The 18,928-nt window shown below is 42.1% G+C and overlaps 1 long non-coding RNA gene across 1 annotated transcript in view; it reads right to left on the bottom strand.

Annotated features, from left to right (window-relative positions):
• LOC110216056 (uncharacterized) overlaps positions 1–18,485 on the bottom strand; it is a 27,737-nt gene extending 9,252 nt beyond the window's left edge. Inside the window, exons 1-2 of the long non-coding RNA XR_002326680.2 lie at positions 18,401–18,485; positions 7,829–7,914 (exon numbers count right to left, since the gene is read on the bottom strand). This is a non-coding gene — a long non-coding RNA (uncharacterized LOC110216056). The remainder of the gene's footprint in view (positions 1–7,828; positions 7,915–18,400) is intronic.
• Positions 18,486–18,928: the final 443 nt, after the last annotated feature.

Below are 18,928 nucleotides of genomic sequence, written 5' to 3'. Positions count from 1 at the left end.
GTGACTTGCCCAGGATTTACTAGCCACATTCTCGAAAAAGCCATCTACATTCACTACGTCCACTTCCTTTCCTCTCACATTCTTCTCAGCACTTCGCAATCTGTCTTCCATCTTAATAACACAACTGAAACTACTCTCAAGATAATAAAAATCTCTAAATTGTTAAATTTGAGGGTCTTTTCTTAGTCCTCAATCTTCTGGACATCTCTGAAGAATTTAACACAGCTGATAATCCTCTTCTCCATGGGTTTTTATGACACGAGTCTCTCCTGGTTCTCCTACTATCTGACTTCTCAGTCTTCTTTTCTGGATCATCATCCATACCTCACTCCACAACTGTGGGTATACCACCAAGGCTCTACCTTGGCCCTCTCCTCATCTCTCTCAGTACTTTCTGTTTTGGTGACTTCATCAGATTGTCCTTCAGTTGTTTTCAGTCATGTCTGACTCCATGATCCCATTTGGGGTTTCTTGGCAAAGATACTGGAGTGGTTTGCCATGTCCTTCTCCAGCTCATTTTACAGATGAGGAAACCGAGGCAAACAGGAGTAAGTGACTTGCTCAGGGCCACAAAGCTAGGAGGTGTCTGAGACCACACTTGAACTCAGAAAGATGAGTCTTCCTGACTCCAGAGTGGACATCCTATCTACTGTGCCATCAAGCTGCTAATCTTCATCAGCTTACATCAGTTTAATTATCTTCACTAGGCTATAAACTTCTTTTGGTAGTTAAGGTCCTTCACAATCTAACTGCCTCCCATTTTTCCAATATTAGTGCACACTGTCCCCCTTCACATACAGTCCAATTCAAACAAACCAGCCTCCTTACCCTTCTACACATGACATAACATTTCCTGTCTTTACAACTTTGTGCTGGCTTTCTCCCATGTCTAATATGCATTCCCTCCTCATTTCTGAATCTCAGAATCTCTAGCATCCTTCAAGACTCAACTCAAACACTCTTCCTATCTGAATCCTTCCAGTTCTATGATTCCGAATGCTTAGCAAATAGTGGATCCTTAATGAATATCTCTTGATTGACTGATTTCTTAGTAAATGCTGGATCAATGGCCTTACTTGAACGTGTTGGTACAGGCACCCCTTGTTTTACTGTGTTTTGCTTTATTGCTGTGAGCAGATTTTGAGTTTTTTTTAAAAAAATTGAAGGTTTGTGGCAACTCTGCATCGAGTAAGTCTATTGGTGCAATTTTTCAAACAGCATGTGCTCACATCATGTCTCTTTGTCACATTTTGGTAATTCTTGCAATATTTAAACTTTTTCACTATTATTATATCTCTTATGGTGATCTGTGATCTTTGATGTTACTATTGAAATTGCTTTAGGGCACCATGAACCACATCCAGACACAGCTGCAAACTTCATTGATAAATGTGTGTGTTCTGACTGCTCCACAATGGGCTGTTCCCCATCTCTCTCCCTCTCCTCAGGACTCCACCTGCCCTGAGACAGTACAATACAATGGCTTCTTAGTGTTCAAGTGAAAGGAAGAGTCAATCGGTGAGACAAACTTAATTGTCTTAATTTAAGAAATTGCCACAGTCACCCCAAACTTCAGCAACTACCACCCTAATCAGTCAGCAGCTATCAACATCTACACAAGACCCTCCACCAGGAAAAAGATTAAGACTCACTGAAGGCTCAGATGATGGTTAGCATTTTTTAATCAATAAAGTATTTTTAATTAGGGTATGTACATTTTTTAGACATGATACTATTGTATACTTAATAGACTATAATATAGTATAAATATAACTGTTACATGCAATTGAAAGCAAAAAAATTTGTGACTCTTTATTGTGATATTTGCTTTATTGTAGTGGTCTGGAATAAATAAACCCTCATTACCTCCAAGGTACGCCTATATAGTGGGCAGTTAGGAGGCACAGTGGACGAAGACCTGAGTTCAACTAGCTATGTGACCCTAGGCAAGTCACTTAACCTTGTTTGCCTCAGTTTCTTCATCTGTAACATGAGCTGGAGAAGGAAATGGCAAACCAGTCCAGCATCTTTGCCAAGAAAACCCCCCAGAGAGTAGGACATGAACAACAACAAGAAAACATTCCATGAGGACAAGAGGCTGTCTCACCTAAAGCATGTACCTCTCCCAGAAAGAACCACAGAAAGTGAATGAAAAACAAATGACCAGTGTTAATGAGAGAAAAGACTGAGATGCAAAGTGGCAATTAATAAATGTTCCTTTTGGCAAAAGTTGAAACGGCCTTCCTTCTTTCGAAAAAAAACGGATGCAGAAAGCAAAACTACCTGGTTAGGTTTGCCTCCTTTGCTAGCAGCCAGGGAAAGACTTTTCAGTGACTGCTGACATAAGAGTGATGGATTTCACCACTTTTCAAAAGCCCACTTTACTAACACTCCCAAGTCCCTTTCTTCTGAAGCTGGGAAAGACTGAATTAGAAGGGGTTAGAACAGGATTTTCCTAAAGCTCAGGTCTCTCTCCAGACAGACTTTGATATCACCCTGGCCCACCCCTCCCCCCACTCAATAAACTCTAGTGGCTTCCTGTTACTTCTAGGATCAAATACAAATTCCTCTGCTTAGTACTGAAAAAGCATCTGGCTCTCCCATCTTACCTTTCCAACCTTAGTACACATTATTCTCCTCTACCACGTCATTCTCTCCTCCCCCCAACCCCAAATCAATAAACTCCAGTGGCTCCCTAACATCTCAAAATTCTCTGTTTGGCATTCAAAGGCCTTCAAAACCTATTCCCCATCCCCCATCCTTTCCAGTCTTCTTGAACCTTACTCCTCACCACGTACTCTTCCATCCAGTAACACTGGCCTCCTGGCTGTTCCAGAAATCACACTCCCATCTCTGGGCTCCAAGCTTTTTCTCTGGCAGTCCCCTATTCTGGGGCTACTCTCCCTTCTCAACTTCACCTCCTGGCTTCCCTAGTTTCCTTTAGGTCCCAACTTTGTACCGAAGACCTTCCTGAATCCTTCTTAATTCCAGTTCCTTCCCTCTGTTAATTAACTCCTTTTTATCCCGTAAATAGCTGATTTGCACATATTTGTTTGCTTATTGTCTCTCCCATTAAATTGTAAGCTCCTTTGAGGGCTGGGACTTTCTTTTGCCTCTTTTGATATCCCCAGTGCTTAGCCCAGTGCCTGGCACATAGGAGGTGCTTCATAAATGCGTATTGATGGACTGATTGATTGATATATTCTGCATTCTAACCATAATGTCTACTTGCTGTTCTCACACAGTACACTCGGTCCCTTGGCTCCGTTCCTTTGTACTGTCAGACCCCTATTCAGGTAATATCTCAATTCAATTCTTTCTCCTCCTCCCCCTCCTCCTCTTCTTCCCATCCCATCTCCCTCCCTTTCTTCCTCCTCCTCCTCCTCCCCCTCCTCCTCTTCTTCCCAAGCCCATCCCCCTCCTCTCCTCTTCCTCTTCCACCTCCTCCTCTTCCCAAACCCATCCCCCTCCTCCCCTCCTCCTCTTCTTCCTTTTCCAGCTGGAATCCCTCAGCTCAATCACCACCTTCAGCATGAAACCTTTTCTATTTCATTTTAACTACCCCACCCCCCACGATAGTAGTGCCTCCCCCTAAAAAGTATTTACAGAAGATTCAAATGAAATAATATATGTAAAGCACTACATAAATGTTGAATATTATTATTATATTATCCGTGTATGTGTATATATGTTATACACACACACACATATAGATTGCTACCCATTTAGAATTCCTTGAAGACAACATCTGTTTCATTTCTGTCTTTGATTCCCAGCACCTCCAGGAGGCATGGAAAAAGTGGAGCCTGGAGACCTTGGTTCAAAACCCACCTCTGCTGATTACTACCTGTACAACTTTGAGCAAGTCATTTGACATCCTTTGGACTCGTCTATAAAATGAGGGGACTGGGCTTGATGGCTTCTGAGATACCTTCCAGCTCTAGAGCTACGAGCACATAGTAGGCCCTTTATAAATGCCAGTTGGTTGACTGAGTAATAAATGAACAAACAGTTTTTTTGATTGATTGCTTTTACTTGTGTGTGGTAATATAATGTTCATCTACTGTAAAATACATTCTCTCCCCCCCTCCTCATGATTGCTTCATTTTAACTTTGTCATGATGTTTGAAGTTAACAACAACTGAAGAGTAATATGGATTAAACAATCTTTAAAATCCTACCGGTAGGAAGGGCAAAAGGAACATAAATTTTACTGAGATTATCTCTTCTGAACTCTACAACAACCCTAGGAGATAGGTAAGGCAAGCATTATAATCCCTTTAAAAGAAGAAACTAAGGCTCTGAGATATTGCCCAAGGTCAAAGGGCTAATAAGGGATGGGATCTGGTCTTCTAAGGATCTTGCCAGGCTAAATGGCCCCACTCTTCTGTTTTAAAGTAAACCAAGAATTCCTAAAGTGCTGATGACGTGTCCCAGCCTTTGTCCTGCAAAACTAGATTTGGCAGCAGTGGGAGAGTGTACTTAGAAAGTCTCTTGACTCGACTCTCTTAGCACTGAGACCAAGAGAATAATACCAAGGTCAGAAATACTTCCCCTCTCCCACCTCTTTGCATAGCTATCTCCCTTCAAAGCACTTCCCCTCTGGGCCCCCAGGCACAGAACTTCCCATCAAGAAGATTTCGGTCATCTCTTCCCTTCCCTTCCCTTCCCTTCCCTCCCTCCCTCCCTTCCTTCCCTTCCCTCCCCTCCCCTCCCCTTCCCTTCCCTTCCCTTCCCTTCCCTTCCCTTCCCTTCCTTTCCCTTTTTCCCTTCCCTTCCCTTCCCTGCCCTTCCCTTCCCTTCCCCCTTCCCTTCCCTTCCCTTTTTCCCTTCCTTTCCCTTCCCTTCCCTTCCCTCCCCTCTCCCTTCCCTTCCCTTCCTTCCCTCCCTCCTCCCTCCCTCCCTCCCTTCCCTTCCCTTCTCTTCCCTCCCCTTCCCTTCCCTTTTTCCCTTCCCTTCCCTTCCCTTCCCTCCCCTCCCCTTCCCTTCCTTCCCTTCCCTTCCTCCCCTCCCTCCCTTCCTTCCTTCCTTCCCTTCCCTCCCCTCCCCTCCCCTTCCCTTCCCTTCCCTTCCTCCTTCCCTTCCCTCCCCTTCCCTTCCCTTTTCCCTTCCCTTCCTTCCCTTCCCTCCCTCCCCTTCCCTTCCCTTTTTCCTTCCTTTCCCTTCCCTTCCCCTTCCCTTCTCCCTTTTTCCCTTCCCTGCCTCCCCTCCCCTTCCCTCCCCTCCCCTCCCTCCCCTTCCCTCCCCTCCCCTCCCTCCTCCCTTCCCTTCCCTTCCCTTCCCTCCCTCCCTCCCCTCCTCCCCTCCCTCCCCTTCCCTTCCCTCCCCTTCCCTCCCCTTCCCTTCCCTTTTTCCCTTCCCTTCCCTTCCCTTCCCTCCCCTCCCCTTCCCTTCCCTTCCCTTCCCTTCCCTTCCCTCCCCTCCCCTCCCCTCCCTCCCCTTCCCTTCCCTTCCCTCCCCTTCCCTTCCCTTTTTCCCTTCCCTCCCTTCCCTTCCCTCCCTCCCCTTCCCTTCCCTTTTCCCTTCCCTTCCCTTCCCTTTTTCCCTTCCCTTCCCTTCCCTTCCCTTTTTCCCTTCCCTTCCCTTCCCTTTTTCCCTTCCCTTCCCTTCCCTTCCCTTCCCTTCTCTCTCTCCCTCTCTTTTAATTGCCTGTGTTTAAACTACAACTCTATTTCAAATTATACCCTGCTGAGTTTCTACAATAACAGCACAGCTAGGCAGCACATAGATACCTTGCTGGGCCTAGACTCAGGAAGACTTGAGTTCAAATCTGGTCTCCAACACTTAACTGTATAACCCTGGTGGCCCCAGGTCCTTATCTGTAAAATGAGCTGGAGAAAGAAATGGAAAACCACTTCAGTATTTCTGCCAAGAAAATCCCAAATGGGGTCAGGAACAGCCAGACACAACTGAAAAAACTGAACAATACAAATTGTGCTACATGAATGTAATAAAGTATTACTGTGCTGTAAAAAACAATGAATGTGATGAATATAGAGAAGTACAGAAAGAATTGCATGAACTGATGCAGAGTGAAGTAAGAAAAGCGAAAAAATACTGATTACAACAATGTAAATAGAACAAACAGAAATCAAATCAAAAGTAAGTATTGCAAATTACAAAGAAGCATGACTCAAAAGAAGAGATACGAGAGGACACTCTCACTGCACTCCTTGCAGAGGGATCTGTAAGTGTTGTACATTGTGCATATTTTCAGACTTTTTAAATTTACGGATCAGTTATACTGATTTCCCCCCCTATTTTTCTTTATTTGTCTTAAAAATATACTATTTGTTATATAGGATAACTCTCTAAAAAAGAGAAAAGGAGAGATATGGGAGAAAACTATGGTGATGTAAAAAAAACAAAGATAACCAAAAAACTTATTTAAAAACAAATGCATGTGATGGGTAGTGCACTTTTATTGTCTCAGTTTGATAAGTGAGGAAACTGAGGCACAGAGAGGTCACAGGATCAGAGATTTAGAGCTAGAAAGGACCTAAGAGGTCATATAATCTAATCCAAATATTTTATTTTACAGATATGGAAACTGAATCACAGAGAATATAAGTGATTTGGCTAACATCACACAGAAAAATTGCAGAGCCAGGATCTGAACCATGAACCTCTCTGAGCCTCAATTTCTTCTTTCAAATAGGATAATAATAATTCCAACAGAGGCTGGAAAACCACTGTTGCACTATGTTATAGTGAGGACTCCAATAAGTGTTGGATTAGATGGCCACTAAGATCTTTCAAACTCTTTCAGTTCTATGATTCCCTTATTCTGCAACCTCACCTATCTCACAGCACTGTATTTAGTCTTCTGGCCCCAGTCAATCAAGGGAGGCTTTATTAAGTACCTACCATATATGTCAGGCTTTGTCCTCGGGTACAAGTCTACTCTATTCATTGTAATACTTTAAATGGCAGACACAAGACCTTAAACCAAGTCTTCTGACTCTTGGACTTGTATTCTTTACGCGAAGTTATGCTGCTTTTTAAAAAAATTGTTATTAGAACTACCACCTTAGAGCATTCCACACAGTATCTCCAGCGCCCACACAAACAGATCTGCTGTAGGAGGGCATGGTGGTTTGAAATCAATTTCAAAGTTATGGATACACTCCATATTTGATAGTTCCTTTTAATAATTCAATAAGAGCCAGACACCAATTAGTTTATCTAAATTTTTCTTAAGCTCTTTCTATTTCTAGTCTTGGGCACTTCCTGGAGAAAGTACTTTCACTCTAGCGAGTACTACTTAACTTAATTTTGGGCTCTACCAGGAAAGAATGGACAACTTTGTAGGGACAGGGCTATTACTGGTCTGAAAGGCAGAAAAAGCTCCAAGAGTAGCACCAAACAGAGTTTATATCTGGAAGAGACCTCAAATCATCTAATCTAACTGCTCCCCTCCTCTAACAAAGGGGAATTCTGTGACTCAAAGCTATGAAGTAACTTTCGCTAGGTCACACTATTTAAGGGATGAGTCAGGACCAAAACCAGATTTCCTAATTGCTAATCTAATGCTCTTCATTCTATTGAATATTTCTAGTTCTATTTGTTTTTTGCAAGATTTCATTTGTTGTTCAGTCATTTTCACTCATATCCAACTCCTTGTGAAACTATTTGGAGTTTTCTTGGCAAAAATACTGGAGCAGTTTGCCCTTCTCCAGCTCATTTTTACAGATGAGAAAACTGAAGCACACAGGGTTAAGTGACTTGCCCAGGGTCACACAGCTAGTAAGTGTTTCAGGCCAAATTTAAACTCAGGGAGAGGAGTATTTCTGGAAATGGGCCCAGCACTGTCCATTGAGTCACCTACCTGATCTCCCCATCTCCATCCTGCCCCAGATTTCATACTGGCCGGTTTTCCAGGATCCAGAGTTTCTTTACCATTTGTTGGAGGACCTAAATGTGAACAAGGTATCATTTCCTTGCCCTTGTAGAGATTATTACAATATTGTATTAGGAAACTGGGGTTCCCTGAGTTCTAGTGACCACTCTACCACTTGTTGTGTGACCCTAGCTAGGCAACAAACTTCTTTATTCTAACTCCTACTCCTGTGATTCAATGATCCTTACCTGTATTAGTGTCAAATACAATGCTTAGCACACAGCAGGCACTTAACAAATCCTTGTTGATTGACTGATTTGTGAAATAGACAGCATAAATCATCTCCTTCCTCATGAGGACTGCCCAACAGTACTCAGATACTGTTGGATGCTAAATAAAAATGACATATTATAACTATAGAGACACAAAAACCATTAGGTCCAGGAAAACAATATTTACAATGTTCTAAAATGACCTTACTGATAAAAAAAAAATGAACACAGAAAGGACCTGAAAGTCTGAGTGACTGAAATGAGGAATCTTGGGCCCAAAGTACAATTGAACCATAACCTCCTTCCACTCAGTAGAGAGATATTAGGTGCAGAATGTTACCTATGTTATAAGACTCAGTTGCTCTATTAGTGGGTTTGATTAACTGCTCATTTGTTACAAAGGAGGGCACAATGTTGGGGACAAGGGGAAACCTGCCCTTAGGAATATTCAGAAACGACTGTGATATAAAAGCAAAAAGCACTAATGCTTTCTTAAAAAACACAATTTGCTATTCATCCTGGTGTGCTGTAAGTTCTAAAGGGTCCTACCAAGCTAGAAAGACTTCAAGAAAGGCCTGGTAACCTGATCAGATCACTCCTGTACTTACAAATCTTCTGGGGTTCCCTAATGCCTCTAGGATAATCATCGATGCAAATGTAAAACTAAAAGGGGGCCTCATGGATCATCTAGTCCAATACCTTTCCTTCATTTTATAAACGGAGAAACTCAGGCCCAGAAAAGTTGAGAGACTAGCCTAAAGTTATATAGGTAATAATGATAGCTAACATTTATATAATTCTTGAAAGTTAGCAAAGTGCTATACACATACTATTTCATCTGATAGAGTCAATTTAGCATAGTAAATGGAGAGCCGGCCTCAGAATTAGGAAAATATAAATCCAACATACTGGCTGTTGAACCTATCACATACTGGCTGTGAGACTCTGGGTGAGTCATTTAACCTCTCCATTCCTCAGGCAAATCTCTGAGATCAATCTGCAGAAAAGGTGCTGCCCAACATACAGCTGGTAAAGGGAGTTGGTTCCCTATTGCAATGAAATCATAGGTCCAAATTCCTCTCCCTATCTTATCTTATCCCCACTACAACCCCCTGGGGGTACTGATATCATCCGCTTTTTTGTAAATGAGGAAATTGAGTTTGAGAGGTGAAGGGTCACACAATAAGTGCCAGAGGCAGGATTCAAATTGAGGTCTTTCTGACCCAAGTCCAGCACTCTATGTACTGCATCACCTAAATGACGTAACAGAGCAAAGATCCAAGCCAGTTCTTCTGAACCCAAATCTACAATACAAACTCCTCAGCCTGGCATTTAAAGTCCTCTTCAGTTGGGCTCTCACCCGCCTTTTTCTAGTTTTATTCTTATTATTCCCTATTTTGCTCTCATCCCAGGCAACCTGGGGGCACTAGTTACTCCTGGTCAATGACATCCCCTCCTATAGGCATAGGGCCTATCCATCCCGTGTCTGAAATGCACTCCCCCTGCCTTCCCCTCTTAGCACTCACTGTACATGCATGTGTTATAGAACGTTTGCTCTCATCTCTCCCCTGGTGAAATTACTTTGCATTACTCTGTACAGTGGCTTCCACCTCTTTTTTTAATTCTTTGAGCCTTTCAACAACAACAAAAATGTAGCATGAACCCCCAGGGTAAATTAAATATATTACTGGGCCCAGAGTCAGGAAATCCTGAGTTCAAATCCAGCCTAAGATACTTATTAGATTCATGACCCTGCATAAGTCACTTAAATTCAATTTCCTCAATTGTGAAATTGGGAATTATAACAGCACCTACCTTCCAGAGTGGGGTGAGGATCAAATGAAATAGTACCTGTAAAGGACTTAGCATACTGCCTAGGGGCTTAATATATATTTATTCCCTTCCCTACTGATAATGTTCTGCAGTTATTTACTCATTACAGCGCCATTAAAATTTTTTTAGCTTGAACTCCCTGGGCCATTGGCACAAATTCCCAAGGAGTTTGCGAACCACTAAATGCAAACCTTTGACTTAGCATATATGCTTTGTAAATCAGTTATCTGTGTGCCTTATCTTTTCAGGACCTAAGCTCCTTTGGAAGACAGAATTTGTTTTTGTCTTTCTGTCTCTAGCACAATGCCTTACCCATGGCGGGTATTCACTAAGTGCCTGGTGATTTGAATTGGTGAGGAGTTATATAGGCTGTCCCAGGACCAGCCTCACTAGATTCGGTGAGGCTCATTACTAGGTCAGCCACCAGGTGATAAACCCCTACTTTTGAAGAATACACTCAGTTTACGGAAAAGCCTCAATATTCTCTAATCCTGTGTTGCTGCTGTTGTTTTTATCCACAAAGTGAAATCACACGCAAAACAGGAAGGAGCTAAAAGCAGGCAATGCTAACGCTAAGAGCTCTTAGGTGATAAATGGTATTTTTGTGCCCTCCCCCAGATGATTTCCCTTTCTGAATGCCAGATACGAATAAGGTCTGATGTGTGACCCTCCATTCAGAGATGCATTGATTACATCTGCTAAACAAGGATTCTTCAAAAGCATCATTATCTGAAGGGCCCACCTTCGGCAAGGTTTAAGCTCAGATTTCAACTGGGATCCCTATAGTCAAGGATTCTTCTGGAATGGATGGTAATGGCCTGGGGGCGTGGGGAGTGTGGAATTCACTCTTATCAGGGATTTCTGGGAATTGCTGCTGCTCTCTTAGCTTCCAATAGGGGTGGGAAGCCAGGGTAGAATAATATGTGGCCTGCCTAGGCATTTGCATGATTGAAGCCATACCACCAGCAGAAATGGATTGCTGCTCTTAAAAGTTAATTGCAGTGGGAAAAGGAAACAAGGACATTCTGGGGATTAAGTTATCCTGGGTCCAACCCTCAGACTCTTGGGAGGGGAAAGTGAAATAGATAGAATTGGGGGAGGGGAGAGAAGCTTTTGAGAGGCCAGATAAAGAACACTTCAAGCTGTGATCTCATTGATGTGGGTACCATGCAGATAATAATGCTTCCATGCCCTCTCATCCCCTGCTGTTCTTGTTCAATACTCCCCATAAGTTCTCCCCAGGGAGTATTCTAGTTCTCTTGACATTGCATGGATACCAATGGAGAATACAGCCTGTCCATCCCCTCCATTATCCCTTACTCTCTACATGATGAGTCCACCTTCTGTGTTCATCATTACTTCTCCCATGACATCTTTTGCATGGCTTCTGTTGCACCAGCACCAGCTCTTCTCTGGTAATTCCTCGTGCCCTACTCATGCTCACCATAGACTACTCCACTGCCCTTTGATTGACCCTTGGGTTTAATTCTTTGAAGGCTGTGGTGTGGTATGACATAGACATACAGCATCACCAGAAGAATAATGTTTTAAAGAAAGTAGTCCTTTAAAAAAAAAAACAGGATGTTTGTTTCAGGGAGAAGTTTATCATAGTTTCTAAAAGGCAACCCAGTCTACCTTCCTCCTCCTGTTCAATTCTGGGTCCAGTCAATCAAACAAATACTTATTAATGCTAGGCACCATAGTAGATGCCAGAGATACAAACATAAAAATGACAATTGTCCCTTCCATAAAAGAGCTTACATTTGATAAGGAAAGATAACTATATATATATATATATATATATATATGTATACATTTGTGTGTATGTGTATATATATACATATATATACATGTATATACATACGTATATATATATACATGTATATACATATGTATATATATATTATATATATATATATATATATACACACACACACACACACATACACAAGTGTGTATGTATGTATGCATGTGCATCTGTATATAAATACAACCACTCCTGGATCACTGCTTCATCTTGGCAGAGAGGCTTGCATATGAAACAATGAGCTATGCTGTTCAGGGTTAAAAGATAGGCAGGTCATAGTGAAGAGTTCTGACAAAAGGTGATCACTGGAGAAGTGGATGGCAAAGTACTCCAGTATCTTTGCAGAGAAAACCCCATGGAATGCTTGGCATGTCCACAGGGTCACAAAGAATCAGACATGACTGAAACACTGAACAACAAATATAAATACAAAACATGTACAAAAAGAAATACAAGGTAAGTGGGGGATGGGTGGGAAGGCTGAGGACCAGTAGTTTGGAAGTGGGGAATGAGGAAAGGCTGTAGACAATGTGTGAGCTTTGAAGAAAACTAGATGTTAGGAGGCGGAGGTGAGAATGTGGTCTATTCCAGGAATGAGGGACAGCCATGCAAATGCAGAGATAGGAGATGGAATGTTGTGTATGAGGAACAGTAAAAAGGAAGATAGTTTGGCTGGATGGTATAGTTCAGGAAAGAGATTAACATGTAATAAACCTAGAAAGATAGGTTGGAGCCAGCTGGTGAAGAGCTTCCAATGCCAGAGTTTTGTGCTTGATTATAGAGGGAACAGGGAACCAATGGGTTTATTTTATGGCCCAGATCATGACTATGTACCAGTGATCTCTTAATTGCCATACCTAATGGCCTTATCCTTCTTGACCTCTCTGCAACCTTTGACACTGTTGATCACCATCTCCTCTTGAGTCCTGACTCCTCTCTCTCCTAGTTCTTCCGTCAGACTGCTCCTTCTCAGTCTCTGTTGCATCTTTAGTCAGGTCCTGTCCACTCACCATAGGCTTCCCCTAAAGCTCTCTCCTGAACCCTCTTCTCTTTTCCTTCTATGCTATCTCAGCCCCCAGGAATTCAACTATAATCTCTAACCAGATGATTCCCCTATCAACATACTTGGGCCTAACCTTTCTGCTGAGCTTTAGTCCTACATCACCAACTGCTTTTTGGACCTCTCAAATGAAAGCCTCGTAGGCATCTCAAATTCAACATATCTTCTTGTTGTTTAGTCGTTTTCCATCGCGTCCAACTCTTTGTGACCCCATTTGGGGTTTTCTTGGCAAAGATTCTGGAGTGGTTTGCCGTTTCCTTCTTCAGTTCATTTTACAGATGAGAAAAGTGAAGCAGACAAAAGTGTATGACTTGCCCAGAGTCACACAGCTAGAAAGTATCTAAGACCAGATCTGAACTCAGGAAGATAAGTCTTTTTGATTCCAGGCCCAGCACTGTGTCCACCTTGCCATCTAGCTGCCCCTCACCATGTCTAATAGAATAGTATCTTTCTTTCCCCAAAAAACCTTTCCCAGTCACTCACTCTAGTTACCTCAATACCATCCTCAACTCCACCCCACATACTTAATCTGTTGTCAGATCTTGTTACTTCCCTCACAATATCCCTTATGTGTGTGTGTGTGTGTGTGTGTGTGTGTATATATATATATATATATATATATATCCTCTTCTTCTCACTCATACAGCCATCAGCATAGGTCAGGCCTTCATCACCTCTTGCCCAGATTATTCCAGTCACCTTCTAATTGTCTCTCTACCTCACATTGGCTGGATGGACAATCTATCTCCTGAATTCACTCAGCTGCCAAAATGACCTTCCTGAAAAGCACAGGTCTGCCCATGTCATTGCACTCTGCTCAGTGAGCTCCAGAGGTTCCTCATTACCTTCAGGGTAGAATAGAAATGATCCTGTCCAGCAGTTAAAGCATTCTCTCCTGTGCACTTCATGTACACTTTCAGAGCTCCCCACCATGTACCACCCAGCTACCCTGGCCTATCTGTTGTTCCTCACATATGAAATTCTATCTCTCAACTCTGGGCATTTTCACTGGCTGTCCCCCATTCCTGGAATGCCCTCCCTCCTCATCTAGACCTCCTGCCTTCCTTGGCTTTTTAAAGTCTCAGCTAAAATCCCACCTTCTGCAAAAAGCCTTTCCTAGTCCCAATTAATATTACTGTTTTCCCTCTGAGACCACTTCCAATTTATCCCGTATGTCTTGTACATAGACAGGTGTTTGAATTTTGTCTCTCCATTAGAATGTGATCTCCTTGAAGGCAGGGGCTGTTCATGCCTTTCTTTATATCCCTAATACTTAGCACAGTGCCTGGTATGCAGTAGGAACTTAATAAGTGCTTGTTGACTAACAGATCAATAAGCTCAAACACCCACAGAAGTAATAATCTCATACATTTGTACAGCTGTTACCTACATATAGAACACTTTCATATTCATCATTTAATTTGATCTTTAAAGTAAAAGTGAGTAGTTAGGCTGGTAGTATTATCACACATTTTGCAGATGGAGAAGTTCAGGCTCAGAAAAGCAATTTGGTGATATAGGATAGAACCAGAAATAGAGTCAGAGAATCTGACTTAGTACCATGTAAATTCAGGCAAGTCCCAACCTCCCTGGGCCTAAATTTATAGCTGGAGTGATGAGATATACATACATGAACACAGAAAATAAACAGTAACATTTATCTACAAAAATAATACAACTGACCATTCTTACGGACTAAGGGTTCCCACCTCAGAACGACCATTTCCATCGTGGCTCCTGATCTGTCCCCACCTCAATGTCTCCATGCCTTTTGACACCTCTTTCCCTCTCAACTGATCGCCTCATCAAATCCATTTCATTTCTTTTTTTAAAAACTTTATTTTTATTTGGAAGAAACACCAAGGGGCAGCTAGGTGGCACAGTAGATAGAGCACCAGCCCTGGAGTCAGGAGGATCTGAGTTCAAATCTGACCCCAGACACATAACACTCACTAAGCTGGACAAGTCACTTAACCCCATGGCTTAGTCAAAAAAAACCCCCCAAAAAACCCCACCAAATAAAATTAGCATTTACATATACATAGTAGAACCAAGAAAAAGAGGATTTACATCAAAGTTCAGGTCTGTATTATGTACAATTTGCTTTTCTTTCTGGGTATAAAATAAATTCATACTGTAGCTTTCAAATCTGTCCTGCTTGTCTGTGCTTCTTTCTGACCTTTCTTCCATTCTATGCATTTAAAAAAAAAATCTCACTGACCATCTTTAAAAAAATTTTTTTTTTAGCTACCCTATCTCTGTTCCCATATATCTTCTCTATTCTCACCTCCCTCCCCACTGGAAATAAGAAATATTGAGTCTTCCTGACAGTCAAGAAAAATGAATTCCCTCATTAGCTGTCCAAAAAATATGGCTTATTCTGCAAATTTCAATTCAATACATTCAACAAATATTATTAAGCCCCTACTACTAAAGTTGTGCTTTAGACACAAAGACAACACATAAAACAGTCTCTTTCCTTCAAAAGCCCATATTTTAATAGGTGGGAGACCACACAGCAATCTATTAATTAATCAATAAGCCTTACTTATTAAGGTCTTACTATGTGCCAGGCACTTTGCTGAACACAAACACAAAAGCAAAAGTTCACACTCACAAGCATAATAAATCTGTCAATAATCATTTCCTAAGAACCTAGCACTTTCCAGAGACTTCTGCTTCCTCACAAGGAACCTGTTATTTGGAAAGAATGAATCAGGAGTTGGGGTTGAGTGATAATGAGCTGAGACCTTGAACAAATCACTTCACCTGTTCAGCCTCAGTTCCCCCATGAGTAAAACAGATATGATAATGCTTGTATTCTCTTCCTCACAAGGTTGAGAAGGGATTTGTAAACCTTAAAAGACTAGAAATAGGAACTGTTATATCACACACAATACTTCATCTGCCATCTCCTTTCATCCTCCATCTCCTTTCATCCTTTCCCATCTCCCATCAGTTTTTGTACTGGATGTACTGCAGACTTGGGATACATTCCCAAATCTCCTCAGAATCCCTTGTTTTCTTCAAAAGTCTTGATCCTACCCTACTGCTAGTTCCTTCTTCCCCAATCCCAAATTTACTTTTGATTTCATATATATTTTGAATATACTTATTCATGTACATGTTTTCCCTAGATAGAATAGAAGGCCCTTGTGGGCAGGGACTGTATTCCAACTTCTAAGTATAGTGCCTAACCTATAGTAGGTGTTTAATGAGTGCTTGTTGATTGATTCCTATTAGTATTACCCCCACTAAGAGGAATTCAACTTGATCATAGAGTCAGTCTTGGTGAACTCAAGCAGCTGTCATTAAAATCTGAGAAACCCATCAGTGGCCATTGGGTCTGGCAGGAAAAAAGAATTATATGGAATTACCGAATTAGCAGTCCCTCCTCCTCATCACCCTAAAGTTCCTCTCCTGTTTCTCCGATATGTTTGCTGAGCCTATCTTCGTATCTAGAAATAACAGTCACAACACTGCCTTTCCCCATCTTTCTGTAAATATGGGCTAACAACAGCACAGGTGCACTTTGCTGACCTTTGAAAATAACAGCAATTGTGCTTAAACACTGCTTAGCAGCATTCACATCCTTTCTAACAGTAAGAGCAATTGGGCTGGCTGGCCTCATGAAGGGATGAGGCAGGGATGGGGGGAGGCAAATAACATAGGGGCTGGAGGCCAGTTGGCTCTTCTATTTTTCTGGTCTCTGTAGTCCTGAAAGAAAAGAAACTTCTTCCTGATCTTCTCCCAGAGGAGAGACAGGAGGAAATAATGGAAATAGCACTGGGTTAAAGGTCTAAAGATCTGTTTTCATAAAATCATGAAATTTAGAACCAGAAAGGACTTTAGAAATCTTGTAAAAAGATCCCTTACCCAAACTCCCTCACTGCCCCCCCAATATATGACAGGATCAGAAATTCAGAATCCAACCCCTCTCACTTGACAGATAAAGAAACTGAGGTCCAGAGAAATTAAGTGACTCCCCAAACCCACTCAGTGATTAAAGTTGTAACACCAACCAGAATCATAGATAGGGCTTAAAAGCTGAAAGTGACCTTGGTAATTCTTTATTTCACAGATGAGGAAAATGAGAATGACACAAGTCAAAGGCTTTGCCCATGGTCATACTGCTATTTCATAGGAGAATAGATCTAGAGATGGCAGAGACCCTCATTTTACAGAGAAGGAAACAGATACAGGAGAGGGGACAAGAGACTTGTCCAAAGACCTACAGGCACTAAGTAGCAGAGCTGGAATTCAAACCCAGGTTCTTTTGATTCCAAGTCCAGTTACCAATGAGCTGCCTTTCCAGTACCAGCTTTGTCACTCAGTAGGCATACAAACTTGGACAAGTTACTCAACAAGAGCTCTCTGGGCCTTCATTTCCTCCTTGGACTAGATGGTGGCTAAGATCCCTTCCGTGTTAACTAATGGTCTCTGAAAATCTAAACCACTAATTTATGGGATTGGAGAGCAAGGGAGGGTGGGGTGGGGAGAGGGAAGAAAGGGAGTGGTTGGTGGACAGAGCAAGAACCGGAACGACCAAGTCCACACAAATGGCATGTCATTTTTATCTTCTCTGATACATAAAAACGATGATTGATTTAGAGCTAGAAGGGACTCTGAAGATCATTGAGTACAATTCCCATGTTTTACAGACGAGGAAACCGAGGTTGAAAGGTGTAGTGCTACACAAGTAGTAAGTGGAAAATCTAGGAATTGAACCTGAGTTCTCCAAATTGAGCACTCTTGTAATACACCACTGCTAGGTACAGAAACCCGATTAATAAAAGATCTAGAATCAGGTGGAAGAAATGAGTGCCAGGAGCTAAGAGAAGGATGCTGATGATGATGATGATGATGATGATACTAATAGTAGAAGTTCCTGCCCTTATACTAGGGAAATTTCATATCCATTTATACGCTCCCTAGCCTCCCAATTCATCTACTGCCTTAAAATTCCTTCACTCTGTTTTACCCATTGCTCTTCCTTACCAGTGTTCTTCTTCCCTAACTGGAAACTCTGACATGATTTCTCTATATCCTCTTATCATTCTTCCTCTCCCTAAGCCTCATCCCTTCTATGGTTATTAGAGACTTCCAATCACTGTCTCCCCCCTGCCCAATTACTCTCTCTGGCTTTTACTTCTGTTCTGGAATCACCTTCCTCTCTCTCCAGTTTCATCCCAATAACTAGCCATTTCAACTCTACACTGTCCTCTGCCCTCCAAAATCACCTCCCCTCTCTTGAATCTTCAGTCTCTTCTAAGCATTTGGTTCCTTCTCTTCTGCCTTCAAACACGCCCAAGTCTTCCCTATCCTTAAAAAAACAAACAAACCAACAAACACTTTCATTAGACACTATTATCCCTTTAAGCTATCATCCTGGATCAATCCCTATCCCCTTTCTATCAAACATCTTGAAAAAGCTGTCTGCACCTTCTGGTCCACTTCATCTCCTCATACTCAGTCCTCAATCCTTTGCAGTTTGGCTTCCAAACTCACCATTCAACCATAATTGTTCTCTCAAATGTCACCAATGATCTCCTAATTAATAAATCTGATGGTATTTCCTCAGACCTCACCTTTCTCAGTCTATGTGCTGTATTTGACACTGTTGGTCTTCTTTCTCGGATACTCTTCTCTGATTTTCTTAACACTACTGTTTCCTGGTTCTCTTCTAGCCTGACAGATAATTCTCTGTCCTTTGTTCTTTCATCAGATCTCTTGTTACTGTTCCCCAAGGTTCCATCCTCCCCCCTACCTTCTCTTCTCCACCCATATGCTATCTCGGTAACCTCATCAGCTCCCACGTGTTTAATTTTCATCTCTATGCACATTACATAAACATATACTGCATAAATCACAAGTCCCAAGCTTCCCCTTAAGCTTCAGTCCCCCTCCACCAGTTACCATTTCAATCTGGATGTCCCAGAGACAGCTTCAATTCAGCATGTCCATGACCGAAGTCACCATCTTCTCCCTCCCTCACCAAACCTGCCTCTCTTCTAAGCTTCCCTATCTCTGTCAAAAGCACTACCATCCCTCCAGTCTTCCAGGTTGTAACATCAGCATTATCCCTCATGCCCTGACCCTCATGTGTTTGACGACAC

Source organism: Phascolarctos cinereus, unplaced genomic scaffold, assembly GCF_003287225.1.
Source record: "Phascolarctos cinereus isolate Bilbo 61053 unplaced genomic scaffold, phaCin_HiC Scaffold_4;HRSCAF=312, whole genome shotgun sequence".
NCBI classification, from domain to species: domain Eukaryota; kingdom Metazoa; phylum Chordata; class Mammalia; order Diprotodontia; family Phascolarctidae; genus Phascolarctos; species Phascolarctos cinereus.
Note: the sequence above shows the minus strand (reverse complement) of the source record. Positions and strands in the feature narration are given on the sequence as shown.